The sequence below is a fragment of the Empidonax traillii genome, unplaced genomic scaffold (assembly GCF_003031625.1).
Source record: "Empidonax traillii isolate 1590-97213 ecotype Southwest subspecies unplaced genomic scaffold, ASM303162v1 scaffold661:size936278, whole genome shotgun sequence".
Classification (NCBI taxonomy): domain Eukaryota; kingdom Metazoa; phylum Chordata; class Aves; order Passeriformes; family Tyrannidae; genus Empidonax; species Empidonax traillii.
In genome coordinates, this window is record NW_020955854.1 from 233,960 (window position 1) to 248,089 (window position 14,130).

Consider the following 14,130-nt stretch of genomic DNA (forward strand, 5'->3'; position numbering starts at 1 on the left):
TTTTTTTTTTTTTTTTTTTTTTTTTTTTTTTTTTTTTTTTTTTTTTTTTTTTTTTTTTGGAGATCCACACTGGTGACTCTGAATGATGCGGTTTGCTGCTCTGTCTTCAGCAGTTTAAACTGAAGGGCTCAGAACTGACCTTTAGGAGTGATTGTCTTTCTCTTGTCATCTGATGAGTGGGATTGTTGAAGAGAGATTCCTCTGAATAAGTAAAGGGAGGAGATGATAGGCAGAGAACTCTCAGTGTTACAGGACTCTGTGCCTGCCCTTTGTGCAAAGCTTTGACCTTTCAGACATGCAGCTAAAGCGTGGGGTGTTTTTTGTTATTGTTTTTCAGACAGCCAAGCCTTAGCTCATACATTTATTCCACAGCAGGAGTATGTATGAAGGTTTTTCTGTAAGTTCTGTTTCAGTCAGTACCTTCGACCCTGATGTTAAAGTTCTCAGGGTTCTCAGTTCTAGTTCTTTGCTTCACTGTATTTTGAAATGGATGCCACTTGCACCAGTCTATAAAGTTTGGACACTGCATCTCTGGCAAATTTTTATCTTCAGAGTGCACAAATGATAGAGACAAAAGCTGTATGTTTGTGTTAGTGACCTCTTGCTGTGTTATTGCAAAAATTATGTGTGCTTGAGATTTTGAATATTGATGTGTCAAATTTTTGATGTGGGTAAGGCATCTTAGCTTCAGCTGCAATTACATTGTTTCAGTTGAAATAAAAAAAAAAATGTTTTAACCATTCAGACAAGATTGCAGACTTTAACCCAAACAGTTAAAGTATGTGCAAAGTTATAAGCAACTGAAAAAAACCCCAACTTATGATTTAGGTAAGGGAAGGTAAGGAAAGATCTTAAATAGTGTCTTTGTAAGTCTGTTCTATATGTGAAAATAAACTTCAAACAATAATCAAGGATGCTACTACCTTGGAAGCTGGCAGAGCTTTACCAGAAGCTCATAGCTTGAGATGATTGTGTATTACTGGTACCTTTCTCTTACGAAATGTTCACGAAAGTGCTGATAAACAGTGCTGATTATGAGGGAGGATGGAAGTCCTGTGTAGTGGTGTACAGACTGGGATCTAAACCTTCTTTGCTTTCTTATTTAAAAAATCAAAACAAATAGTGAAGGAAATAGCTTACTCTGTGTAACTATCAAGAGAACTCGGACAATCTTATTTGCTTATTTGCTGACAGTTGCTGAATTTGAAAGTTACCCATTGTTGACTGTACAACAATGCCTAAATATTGCATCTTTTTTTTTCTTTTAGTACACTGAGCCTCTGTAGAAAAGCCTTGACTCTTCAGTAGTCTGTGATGAAGATGAGTAGGAGTTCATCCGGCTGTCTAAATGTGGAAAAACATGCTGACCTGCTTATTCTTGATCTAGCCTTAGCATTAAAGGAAATTTGCTTTACATTATGAAGCTTGCTGATGTCAGAAGGAAAAAAAAATTAGGACCAGATGGCATGATGCTAAATAGAGCTGAGTACGAAGTGTGCATGTAGAAAGAGGCCAATCAATTTTTGCTGAGACTGTATAAGTGTGAGAAGGAAGAAAAATATTTGCTTTTCAATTCATCTTTCTTGAAGAGATGCAAACTATGTATATGTTATAGCTGAGCAGAAACCTACATGAAAAAGCTCTCACTGCTTTTAGCTGGACGGTTCTGGTGTTAGATCTCATATTTCCCATCTCTATCATGTTTTAAAATTGACAGTTTTCTGGAACCTTAATTTCATAGGTAAACAAGGATCAACCCTCCGAAGATGGAAAAAAAATTAGTAGATTGCAAGTATAGCAATTGTTCTTGATTTGTTAAAATCTTCAAGAGAGCAAAAATTTTTTGTGCAGTTGAGTAGGCTGGCTACTGATTTAACTAGAAAGGACATATATGTTCAAATTTGTAGGCACACGTATTTTAAGTTAGGTTACTAGTAGGAGATTTGGTTTTGAATAAGAACTGGTCAATCTTTTACAGTTTTCATTTTATGGATATCAAGAAAGAAAATCTTTGACATAATTTACTTCTGAACTTTAAAGCAGGAATACCAGGTGTTTTCATCAGTAATAGTTTCCTTGAAACAAAAACCCAGGCAATCTAAAATGTCTTGTATGGAGCTAAGGTTGATTTTTCTTTTTTTTTTTAATGCCATTTACATTTATTCCAAGGTTAACTCTAGGTTAGATTCTGGTTTCTTTATGTATTATACATAAAACAATGAGAATCATGCCTACATTCTTGTTCAGTTAAAGACAGGTCATGTGGCTTTTATTTTGTGTGTTTCTACATGTAATAGTGCTGTGCATCGGTGCTCTCACATTTGGTGTGAGTTTACAATGCAAGATCTGTGGGTTTTTAAAATTTGGATAAGAAAGGTGGAAGCTCAGACACACATTTTGATTCTTCTTCAGTAAAATCCTGTCCTTGACTAACAGGCTTTTTTTCTGTATAAACTTTCAGTTTTGTCTGGTATGGCATCTGCACTTGCATCTGGAAATTTCATTTAGGCCTGGGAACAGATGATGCAATAATTGCTTTGATAACTATTGATTGATTTTTATTAAAAATAGTCCAACCAGAAATATATGAAAAGCTTTTAAAGTTAGGACAGCTGACTTTCACAGGTGTTGATTCAGTTTGCTCTAATATTTAGCATCCATGAGTGTTCTGGTACTTTCCTATCACAATTTTTTTTTTTTTTTGACTTCTTAAGTTCTGTGTCCTCCCTACCCCCACTCCAAAAAAGAATAAGGTGACAGTGTTTAGAAAATGGCATGTACAACGCGTTACCTAGGTACATTTTGAAACCCACTCACTCTGCTCTAGCATGGAATATGACTCTAAGGAAATATTCTGTATAATAATATAGTGAAGAAAAATAGATTTGTTGTGACCTTTAAGTTGAGCTTTTCTGTTCTGAGCCACATTATTTTGTTAAATAGAATGGAACTGGAGCCAGCCTGTGACCTTTTGCTACCATGCAGCTTTGAGAAATGGCAAAAGTAATTCCGATGCTCAGAAGTTCCATTGCAAAGTTACTGTTCATTTGTTTGCTTTTGGTTTTGTTTTTGTTTTAAGAGGAAAAAGCACCAAAACATTCAACCTTGAAAAGATCCAGACTTGTAGTCCTATACCAGAACAATGGAACCGTTTTCAGTATTGGTGTACATTAAAGCTACTTCTACAGAGACAAGAATGTCTGAAGTTAAGCACATTCCATGTTGTCCTCAACCCTTTTTGATATGAGAGATGCTTAATGCCTCTGAAGAATGGATTTTCACCTCATCAGTCCCTTTAAGAAAGGAAGCTATAGCAGAGAACTGATTATGTATCCTAATTTTCAGGACTTTTGTGAATCTGCATTTGTAGCTCTGTATCTTTAACTGTCATAGGATAGTTCACTTTCAGTTTGTATATGACTCATATCTCACTAATTGAGAGATAATAATGTTCAGAGGAAGCAGAGGTGTGCTTTGCTTTAAATATTGATGTTGTAATTTAATCTTCTTCCTTAAACTCTTTTCCCACTCAGCTGCTCAGTGCAGGGTTACCACTGAATGGTGGAGACCTTCCCTGGGGTGCCAGATCCTGTAAATGTAGGACTATTCAGCATCAATCCTTCCTCTGAACTGGAGTGTTGGGGGCATGCATGCCACTCTATAGTGTTTTGGAAAGCTCTTCTCATTAACTACACATTAGGATAGATTCAGAGTGCTAAAAATATTTTGTCCAGAAGCTACCTGGGACTCAGGATTAACTCCAAAGTGTCTCTTTTGTTAGTTTCAGGTAGTAGGCTGCCAAATGAAGCAGTTCCCAGGCTGTCTCCTATGGTTCTCCAGAGGTGAGATACAACTGTTGGACAATCTTGGACCTTAAGTGTGTCTTTCTAAAATTTATATTGAAGATTGTTCATGTAGATATTCCCCTTATCTCCTTTACCAGAGAGGATTTCACCTTTGTGCTTCTGACACTCTTCAGTTCAATAGTCATTGACCTGGTTCTGAGTATCTCTGGTCTGGCCTGTTTCTTTAATATGCTAAGTTGCATTGCAATAGATAGATAAAAGTGACACTTTGGGAAATGTGCTTCCCAAGCAAGTGGACCTCAGCTATCCCTACATCTTTTTTGTATAAACCCACAATGTATTCACTCTGTGTCAGAGACTTCTTTTCTGGTAAGAACAGCTGAGTATTACTGACTTATGTTTTTCCAGGTCATGTATGGATTTAGAATAAGTTGGACAAACCTGTTAATGGGAACAGGGAATCCAGTCAAGTTTTTTAGAACTTGTTTTACTAGTTTTTTAAAACTTCACTCAATGAGAAAGTGAATGTTTTTGATGATAGTGTTAGAACTGAAGCTGGGGAGCTATATTAGAGATGGATGTTCTGAGTGGTATGTGTCAAGTGGTATTCAGACCGTGAGAGAGATTACTTTATTTTGATCTATGTGAATGTGTTTTGTAGAAGGAAAGGGCTTCAAAAACACTCCTTAACTTTTTAAAGCACTGTCTAAAGACTAAAGTCTTCTTTAGAAGAAAAGATAGACAAATAGTACTGGGAAAATTAGATCTGGACCCAGTTTGCTGCTTGCACTCACTGCTATGTTTCCAGCAGATGAGGTCTCAGAGTTTGTAGATGATAAAGATAAATAATGTGCATGCTCTGTGTCACTGACAACTGACGCTGTTTTGTTTTAAGCCTCAGTTCCCTCCATTTACCACTTCAGCTCTCTTCCTCTTCTGCCCTGGGCTTTCAGAAGGAGAGAAGCACTGCAAACCATTTACCAGAGACACATCTGAGTTGTTAATCAAGGACCAGGTAGATTGAGGGACTGGGAAAAAACTCCCCAGTCTCAGGCTATTGAGTTTCCTAATACAGTACTGAATGGGCAAAATCTGAAACAGCGTGACCAGCTGTCATGACCAGGAAGTGAGTGTGATGTTTGTTGTAAATTCTTGTCAGGCTGAACAGAGACACTAGTCCATGTGTTAGGGAACTCTTATGCTTTATTCTATAATCACCTTAACTCCAGCAACTAATTTAGTCGTAGAAATGTTGGCGAACAAGCTCTCAACTTGTATAACTAATTTTAACAAACTCCCAACTCCCCCAACAAACTTAAAGTATGGAGTAAGGGGTAGAATACAATTGCTGCGCTTTCCAGAATAAAACAAAGGAGGAGAGAAATCAAGATGGAGAAGAGAGGAAGAGAAAGGAAAAGATCACCAGTCCTTAGATTCTGCCTTGTCCCAGTTTAAATGAGACAAGGGTCTTTTGCTGAGGATGGATTAGGAGAAAAAGACCCAAACTTCTCTTTCTAAGCAATTATAAATCCGAAATTAAGAGACTCCAATTGAAGGAAAACAATTGATGGAAAAGGGAAAATAACAGCCCTTTATTAAAAGGTATGTGTGTATTAACAGGAACATGGAAAAAAAAAACCCACAAAAAAACCAAGTAAAACAACCGAGCAATACTCCTATACCCACCAATAATCCCCTTCAAGAACAAAACCGATGAACCGGCAAAAGGAAAATTAAATAGTTCAATTTTTTGCACCCTTTGATGCAGTTCCAACCACAGTCAGCAGGGGGTGCCATCGGGTCACTAGAGATGCAGAACTTGTAATGTCCTGTACCATTTACCAGGTGGCGCTGTTGGGTCACTGGAGGTGCAGAACTTGTAGTGTCCCGTGCCCGTCACCAGGCGGTGCTGTGAGATCCCTGGTCACTGCCACATGGGATGGGGAAAAACAATACCCTCCTGATATGTCAGAGGGAAAGTAAAAAAAAACAACCAAAAACCAAAAAAAACAACTCAGTTGCCCTTCCCTTCCCACACTGGGAAAGGAAAGAGGGAATGGGGGGGGGAAGGGGGAAGGAAAGAAAAAAAAGAAAAAGCAATAAAGCAGAAAGTTCTCTCAATGGAAGAAAACTCACAAACTTCAGCTGCTGATTCCCTGTAAGCCGGTCCTGCAGCCAGCAACATCTGAGCAGAGAGCAGCAGCAAAACTCCCCTCCGACAGGAAAAAGACAAAGAAAACCAGGCAGTGTCTGCAGCCCGCAGCATCTCCCCTAAGGGCAGAGAGCTGAGCTGACACCCAGCCTCCACCTCCTTCCAGCCACAAACACTAGCCCCCCCCAACTCCTCCCCCTTTGTTGTCAAGGGGACTAATCTCTCGGCCATCAGTGGACCAGGCCAATTCTTTTGTTCACCTAATGGCCCATAAACAGAGCACACAGCATGGCAGGGGGAAGGGAAAGAAAAATTCCTTGCTAAAATCAGAACTATGACACGCCTCCTTCCTGATACCGAGGGTAGTATGGATGTGGGATCAACAAAAGAGAGTGAGCGCAGGATGGATCTGCTTCCTTTTATAGTTTATCTGGTGCACACCTCTTCTGTCAAATAGATTTTTCATGCCTTTCATGCCATATTGTTTGTGCATGCGTGGTCAGCCCTTTAGAGCCCTCCAGGAAGTGACTCAGGAACCGCTGGAGGTCTCTGGCTGTCCTAGAGTTCCTTTTAGTGGGGTGCCCAGGACTCAATCCTTCTCCTGGTGCAGGTGCACTGAGCACAAGTCTCAAGGCAGAGAAGGGAGTTGACTCAGGAGAGTGCTGCCCCACCTCTGCAGGACCCTCTCTTTCAAGCACAACTTTCCTGTTGCAACAGTCAGGATGTTTGAGACAAAACATTCATACGTGCCTTGCTTGGTTCTCCCCACCAGCCAACCACTTCTCCCAGCTACAGTACATACAGTACTCAAGTCATGATTACTTTACAAAGATGTATCCAGAAAATAACTCCGAGATAGTGGGGCCAGGCAGCAGTGTAAGCAATTGTAAAAGGATTGTGTTTTCAGTTAATAAAATGGCTTTAGAGTGCTTTTGTTTGCTTTTAGGGAAGTGAAGTGGACAGGAAAGAAGCATTGGGAAAGTTGGGAGACCCTTGACTATGTGACAGTGTGGCTGGGGGAGAAATAACCTTTAATGATTAACAATACAGATGTACTAAGGCAATGAAAACAAGGATAATGTAAGGGAGAGTAGTATTGAAATGACAATATGTATGGTGGCTCTGCAATTATGGAAAATATAAGGGAATGTGGCATGGTTGCAAATACAAGTCTGTTAGAGGTTTTAGCTTGCTGGTTAAGGGATCAATACCTTATTGGAGAACGTATGTGACCTTTGTGGATGTGGGAATACTTTCCGTGAAAGGAAACTAAGAATCCTTTCTGGCAAGTTCTACTATCTGAATTATGAAGGAAGCAGGATATTTGGTGTGCTGTGGAGCAGTTCCCTATTCATATTGATTTAGAGTTGGTGGTAGCAATTATGATGCGTTTTACTCATACTGATACCAGATACTCTGCCAGGCTTCAGTCTGAGCTTTTAGTTCACCAGTTAGTGGAGCTGCTTCAGGTCTGCACTCATTTGCCAGTTCATTAAACTGAAACTTTTTGTCACAACATGAGGTACCTCTCTAGCGATCTGTTTGAATGCAGTTGATGTCCAGTGTGGAGAGGAGGCCTAATTTCTTTTACTTGCCATTGACAGCTCTAAATGTGGCAATAAAGAATTGCATGCAATGCCTGTAATCCTGAAACACATGTGAAGGCATCCCTTTTTGTCTGTCTGCTTGCTTGCTTTCTTGATTACCTTCTTTCCTGAGATGACAAGATCTCTTTGCCTAACTGAATGCTTGCCCATGATTTGGAATTTTCATGCCTTTTTGTGATACCACTTGAGAAATAATGCATTCCTGTTTCCACATATGAGGAGATACATAAATTCCCATCTGATGACACAGGAACACTTGCTATAATAATATTACAGCAATTGGTTTTTATAGTTAAAGTAAAAATCTAAGAGCTGCAGCTTATATGTTACGTGATAAATAATACCTCACTTTGTTTTCCTCTTGTGTGTTTTAATTTTGTTTAACACCCAACAGCAAATTGACTCCAAATTGTTTGTTTAATTTGTGTGAAACAAGTGAGGCAAGGAGAGGTCCTGTGTTCACTGAAGGTTAGTTACAGTGCTGGGAAAACACGGACAGTACAAGTTGCACTGCATCTAAGAACAAACATAATCTTTGGAATATTTTTAGGAAAGACATATTGTGTCTTGAACCTAAGATTTCCAGTCCTGTTTGAAAACCCTGGAGAAAAATTTTTCGCTTACCATTATTAAAGGAAAACATACCTAATCTGACCACTAAAAGTGGATATTGCATAAACAATTACAGCCTTTTTTAGCTTCCTGACAAAGTTCTATCTATGTTGTTGTGTGTCTTCTGAATACACAGAGCTGCTGTTTTTCTTTCAACCCCAAGTATCAACTTGAGATCATCTGTATTTTTGCCTTGATTAATTTTTTTCATCCTCTGTTGATACCCTTTGATTCTTTCAAGACCATTCCTCTTATTTGTGTGATCTGGCAGGAGGGTCATTACATTTATCCCAATGTCTATGACTGATAGTTAAATCTACAACACGAGAACATAAAAGGAAACATATTACTTCCTGTCTCAGTTTGCTACACAAGATAATCTAAGGAGAAACCTACTTATTTGCTACTGTGAAATGGTGGCTTGATTGTACTGAAAATTGCATTAAAATGTTTCAATTTTTTTTTTTCCTTGAATGACCATGCTGCACTGTCCCTATTTATCTGTCATTATGCATACCTATTCTTATGGACTGCAGTAATGAAGATTAGGCAGGCTCTGTTTGAGAGTTTTAAGTTTTGAATTTTGTTTTTGAAGAAAATATCTGGCATTGGAAGAGTTTCCTTGTTTTATCAGAGTAGGCAGTTAATCACTCATGGGCTACAGGGGCTACTTTCGCTGTTTGTTTGCTCCTGGGCCACATCTTGTTGCTTGGGTTGTTTCAGCATATTGCATCATCCTGTCCAGAACTCATGCAGAAATGTTAGTAATTCATCTTAGCATTTTCCCGTGTCAGCTGAGGTTGCAAACCAAACTAACATCATTTTTCAAAATGCCACTTTAGGTGGCAAAGAACTGAATCCTGTAGTCCTTACTCAGCCAAAACCAAAAATCATGTTTGCCCATTTAACAGTATTGAAACAGATTCAACTGTCTATAGAATTAAAGTGTTGTGAAGTTTACCACTGATTTTAGTTACTTTTGTTGTTTTCTGTCAGTATTAAGAATGAACTGCATTACACTGTAGATTGTTTTTTAAATGCTTGTAATATCTGACTGGTAATTTGAGATGTGGAATTTTATATGCTTAGATGCAGATTCTAATTCTATAATTGACTTGGAAATGCTACAAGTGGTAGCATTTGTGACTTTTATTTGTGGTAATAGATCCAGCCTTGGATACTTTTTCCTGTCTGGAAAAATCCTGTGTGGGATTTTCTTTGAGCTAGTGTCTTAAGGTAACCACAATTTTGACTGAATTGTTTGTCAGGGTGAAGATCTAGAAAATAATGATTGCCTTCAAATGTCTTGAAATAAAGTAGCTAAGCAATGAAAACATCCTTTTATGTTCCAGGGAACTGAGAGTTCACAGTGTAAACTCAGCCCTATTTTTAACCACAAAATTCATAACAAGACCTAACCTTTTTAAAGCATGTGCTTTATTAGAAGTTAGAGGATGTAATCCCTAGTAAAGCATGCTCTTCTCATTGGATTCTTTACTGTTGAATAAGTCTTGTTTGCTCAAAACTGCTCCACTCTTTCAGTGGCATCAGTTGATTTAGTAAGGTATTACCACTGTGATAACTTTCCCTTGCTTTATCAGAATGCAGTTAAAAATATTAATCAGTCCTGAGACTCAAATCTACAGAAGATCATCAGTTTCTGCTCAGAGCTATTTGCTATGTGGTTAGGATAGGCTTCTCTAGGGAGAAAAAGACAACTTGTTTTTAGAGGAGTTATAACTATTAGAGTTGCTAATACAAGTGTAACTGATACAACTGAAACAGTCATACTTACTGTAAAATATAACTACTTCTTAATTTAAAGGAAAAGCTATGAGAATGCAGGAAATGCCCCCATATCTACGGTAAAAGAAATGTCTTTTCAGAGTTATTTGTGTTCCACTCTCATAAAGCCACAGACATTAATAAATCTTTTCTCACATGGTTGGCAGAATGAAGACCCTTCACTTTGTAGATTGGTAAAAATGGAAAGGTCAGAAAATTTAGGGGCTAATTCTGGCAGGCTGCACTACAGTTATCAATTTTGTTTGGAGAGAGTGGTTTTGAGTGATTCCACTGACTGTTTCCCAACTTACTGTTGTGGGTTGAGGTTGAAGGGCAGCTTGGGGTTGTACAACTAGATACCTACTAGTATAGTCTGTTCTGAAAGGAGTTGTTTGACTATCTTGGTGAAATCTTAGATTACTGTATGATTGAATATCTCATTGAAATGGGTTGAAACAGCCAGATGCTTTAGATGTATTAGGAAAGAGTCTATTTGCTCAGCTGCCATCGTTCCCTGTAGGTCCTTGTGTTTCTGCTGCCAGTCATGTGTCCAGAGCGCTGATTCAACCTGTCACTCATGGGGTTCCACAGGGCTCCATCTTGGGCCCTGTGCTCTTCAATATCTTCGTAAATGACGTGGATGCAGAACTGGAGGGATACTAAGTAAATTTGTACATGATACAAAACTGGGAGGATCTGTTGACTTCTTCGAAGGCAGGGATGACCTGCAGAGAGACCTCGACAAATTAGAGGACTGGGTAATCAAGAACCAGATGAAGTTCAATGAGGGGAAGTGCCAAATTCTGCACATGGGATGGGGCAACCCTGATTGTATGTACAGACTGGGGAATGAGATGCTGGAAAGCAGTGCTATGGAAAGGGACCTGAGGGTCCTGGTACATGGCAAATTGAATATGGGTCAGCAGTGCCCTGGCAGCCAGGAGAGCCAACCATGTCCTGAGGGGCATCAGGCAAAACATCGCCAGCTGGTCAAGGGAGGGAATTGTCCTGCTCTGCTCTGCACTCGTGAGGCCTCACCTTGAATATTGTGTGCAGTTTTGGGCACTGCAATATAAGAAAGATAATAAGCCATTAGAGAGTGTCCAAAGGAGGGCAACAAAGATGGTTACCCTTCCCTGAAGGGCCTTCCTCTAAAGGTTCTACAGGGGAAACTGTATGAGGAGTGGCTGAGGTCACTTGGTCTGTTTAGCCTGGAGAAGAAGAGACTGAGGGGAGACCTCATTGCAGTCTCCAACATCCTCATGAGGCGAAGAGGAGGGGCAGGCACTGATCTCTTCTCTGTGGTGAGCAGTGACAGGACTCAAGGGAATGGCCTGAAGTTGTGTTGAGGAGGGTTAGGTTGGATATTAGAAAAAGGTCCTTCACCCATGGGTGGTTGGGCACTGGAACAGGCTCCCCAGGGAAGTGGTCACAGCACCAAGCCTGACAGAGTTCAAGAAGCATTTGCACAATACTCTCAGACACATGGTGAGACTCTTGGGGATGGTCATGTGCAGGCTAAGGGTTGGACTGGATGATCCCTGTGGGTCCCTTCCAGCTCAGCATATTCTGTGACTCCCCAGACCTACACTGCTATAGTTTCCCTCAAATAGGAATCTCAAACTCTGAAGACATTTGGACCAAATCCTCTACCATAAGTATTAAAAAACATAGACATTTGATGTGTGGCCCTGAGGTTTGATGGGGGCGGGGTCAAAGCCAGCTATGTAAGATGTGAAGCAGAAACATGCCCTGGATTTTGTGGCAAACACCAGTGCAAGACGTGTTCTGGGATATATTTTCTCATTATCTTCTGTTACCTTTCTTTTGTTCTAAAAAAATATTTAGGGCAGGGTCTTGAGACTGTTTTTATGCCTCAGGGAGCTGCTGGCTATGAAAGTAATGTGGTAGAGTCCCCTTGGCCACTGTATGTAGATCAGAGGCCAGTTTTGATAGGTTTGGTTGGTATCTGTTTAGTTCTTGGGCAAGTTGATTACTTACAATATTCACAGAGGGGTATAATTGTTCCCCTTAACTCATCAGTTGCAACAGACAGAAAACTCTTCCTGATTTTGATTGTTTTCCAAGCAAAGCTGAATGAGCTAACTGGCTTAAAAACCAGGGCAAAATGAAAGAGATGATTTTCTGCTTTTGCACTGAAAGCAGAAAGTTAGATGAAACTAGGGTTTTTGTCAAGAAAGCGATTTGGAGGTTTTAAGTCTTTACTTTGATGGGTCTGCTATTTTAAGGGCATCAAACAAAGCAGCACTGCTTTTCCACAGACACCGAATGAGTATGCAGTATTCTGAAGGTGTATAAAATGCTTAAAAGCCTACATTCACTGCATACTTTGGCCAAGGCATATTAATATCTCATTAAGGTAATGTGTGAACTGAAAATATAATATATGGAGTCTGCAGAGTGGCATCTCTTAGTAGATGGTCCCAATCAGTTGCAAGTAGTGATCAGTGGGAAAACACCTTATGAATGAAATGATTCAAGTATGTGATATCCTCTCTGTTGTATTTAATCTAATTCTGAGGACAAAATTGCTAGGCTCAGTAATACTGAAGTTAAGAAATTTATACCTAAGGTAGAAAAAAAGGAGTATGTTTTCTACAAAACCTTTGTGATGTATCTCCAAAGTGCTATATATAGGAGAAGTTTCAAATTACACCATTTCTATTTTCTACTACTCCCTGTACAGAAGTGGGAGTAGATTTTTCCACTTGGTAAGGGGTTTTAAAAGTCCTAATACTTCAGAGATGTCTAATCAATTAATAAATTAATGTGAAGTATTATCTGTCTCCTACTGCATGACTGATAATAGCTTAATTGCTTGGACTGTCAGAACACGTAACATCAGGGTATTTTAGGGAAGTGTATTTGATCCAACAGATGTTGTACTGAAAACCTCAATAGCAGAACTGACTCAAAATATCTGAATTTGTTCCTCAAAGTAAATGTATGTTCTCAAAACTTATAATAGTGAATTAGTTATTCTATGGAAATAGTTCAAGTGGTATCTAAGTATGTGAAGGCTAGTGTGGGTAACAGAAAATTTAGAGTTTTTCTAAAGTATGGGTTAGTTAGAGCTTTTCTGCTGCACTAAAATAAATATTCAAAGGACTGAGTGGTTTAAAAGTCCCTGTACTCAAGAGAGGTTCCTTTCCCTTTCAGGGTCAAGGGGTGGTTAGCCATCCTTTCTTAAGTTTTACTGTCGTATATGCTGTAAATCTTTTGATAGTACATCTGGGGAAAGCACTCTTTTGAGGATCATAAGCAACCGACTTCAGTTTTATATCAGTGGCATTGGGAAATTGCGACAGCTAAAATAACTTATTATCTGTTGCTGACCTTTTTCAATGATATTTAGTGTTGGAATGCTATTGGAATAATTCCTTGATTAATACCATGCAGAAATTGAAATTGTTTGGTGAATCAGGGCCTAAGGGGGATATTTAGAAACTGATCAGCAAATGTGTGTCAGCCTCAAGTAGTTCAGTTTGGAAATTCAGTTTAGATCATTATTTGTTGTCAGGAAAACAGAGGATTACCTCGAAGCAGCACATCTCCACATATGGAGTGCTGATGTGGTTTGTTTGTGTCCGCTGCCCTGTTATTGCCATTCTTGTTCTTCAGTGCTCCTCTTTCAGATCCTTTTGCTTCTCCAATGGGGAGACTTTTACAGTAACCTGAACAGTATTTAATAAAGCTTGATGGTCTATGACCCTTAAATAGTAAAAATTTATAAAAGTGACACAGAGTGGTTCATTTACTTTGTTAGACAGAGAAGTATTTTACTGTTCTCAGTTGTGGATTTTTGTTTCCTTATTCTGAAATTACATGCGCGGGGTAAATGAAAGGATAAAATTGTTTACATTTGGTGATGCTAATTCAAGTTACAGACAAAGATATTACTTTTTACCTTTCCATTCTGCCTTCAGAATAGGGAAATCTTCTGATTTCCTGTGCCTTACCTCCGCAGGGATGAGCAGGACAGATTATCTGTGCTTGCCGTGTATGAATGCAAGTGATGAGGCTCTTACCTACCTCCATTGAAGTTGGTCTTGGCTTTCTGCCAGCTCCATGTCTCTTGGTATTTAATTTCATATTGAAGAGAAGAATAGAACAAAGGGTACTGATAATCTGTCATGCTTTAGGATGG